The sequence below is a fragment of the Adiantum capillus-veneris genome, chromosome 8 (assembly GCF_014529385.1).
Source record: "Adiantum capillus-veneris isolate H3 chromosome 8, ASM1452938v2, whole genome shotgun sequence".
Taxonomy (NCBI): Eukaryota; Viridiplantae; Streptophyta; class Polypodiopsida; order Polypodiales; family Pteridaceae; genus Adiantum; species Adiantum capillus-veneris.
The window spans coordinates 26,059,173-26,060,971 of NC_140938.1; positions in this window are offsets into that span (position 1 = coordinate 26,059,173).

The window sequence follows — 1,799 nt, forward strand, 5'->3', positions numbered from 1 at the left end:
ATTGGGATAATAATTAAGGACTAATAATGATGGCCAAATTAAGCAATTAAGTAATCACTTTAGAGATGGAACAAAGGACCTTTAAGCACAGGCACAAGTAAATTGAACAACGATCAAGAAAAACTGCATGCGAAAAAGGTAAAAATTGACCTAACTACGAGACTAAAGGCGCTATCACTTCTAAAATTGTAAAATTAAGTGCCAAGCAAAGATCCCATTTCCTTCATAATGTTAGCATGGGTAGTGGCACAGCAATGATACATATCCCATCACTAATTGACTAGAAGGTGATTAGGCCCACTATAGAATGCAAGAGAGATTGATTAGTGACCCATAATGCCTAATAGGAACCAATTCTAATCTAGTGGAGGGAGAATGCCTCTGATCTAATTAGATTAGGAATTGGTAATCTGTCATGCACTTTGATACCAATTGGTAAGGATTATAGCAAGTGGACCAATGATCCATTCATACGTTGATCATACTAGATTTCAGACAAACTAGAAAATAATTAGTACAAAGCAAATATGGTAGAATCAGTCATTATCGAATTTCAAACAAATATTACGTTTTGAATTGCTAGGATGTCATTGTCATCATCAAACTATTTATACTTTTAGAGGCATATTTTCCTATCGCACGGATATGTAGGCCACAATCGTTGCATCCTTAGTGGGAGTTTTTGCATGCCCCTCTCTCTCTCTCTCTCTCTCTCTCTCTCTCTCTCTCTCTCTCTCTGTGTGTGTGTGTGTGTGTGTGAGAGACACTTAATTTAACTACCTCAACCTTTACAATGAAGATAGGAAGAAGAGACACCTCCATTGCCTTCACTACACATACCTAGCCCTCTCTATCCCTCCCTCCACCTCCCACCCTTTATGTCCACCATGGTAGCCACATCTACCTAATGTGACAATCATAACAAATACCTTTGAGGGAGCTCAACCTCTTGGAGAGGGGAGGTAGCTTTCACCCAACAAACCACACAGGCAAAAAAGAACAAGGATGGTTGTTGGGATTTGTGTCCAATGTCAAGATTATTTGGTTGAGTATGAGAGGATGCCCAATGGCGCATGGGGCTACAGCACACTACAGCAAGAAAGTGCACAAAGGAAAGCATTCAGCATGCTAGCCTAGAGAGTATACATGACAGTGGCAAAGAGGATGGAGTTTTGCAGTGTGGTTGATAGCATCCATAGTTTCTCGGCTTGGGCAATTTGTGTGGGTTGAGAGACTTAAATTCTAGGGTGCGCCAATGGTTTTGGATCTTGAATTTACAGATGTGTTATATTATGTGTCTTCCTCTGTTTTTCTTATAAAAGATGTAAACAAATGTAACCATATATCTGATCGCATTTTAGCTATTACTTTGAATAGTGCTATAAGAAATAAGTTAATACATTTTCCACACTAACAAAGCAATATATAGTAGTCAAATCCTAACGATAAACTAAGGTCTACGTTTTTTTCCTTGAAGGAATTTGGGGGGCACTTCTCAACCACACTCGCCTTCACGACGGTTTTCTTTCGGTCTGTCTACTCTAACCAACACACACACACACACACACACACACACACAAATTTCGCTACCAGCATTATATGGCCTGCTTATAGAGCACAATCTACACTTTGCAAACCCAATGGACCCCATCAACAATAAGCATGCAATTGCAATCCCTCTCACATCCTCATCATTCTCCAGTAGTGGAGATGATCTTGAGGCTGTCAACAGAGCCACTTTCTCCCCTCATTTAACCCAGTTCAACGGAACCTACCCTACAACCTCAATAACAATCTAG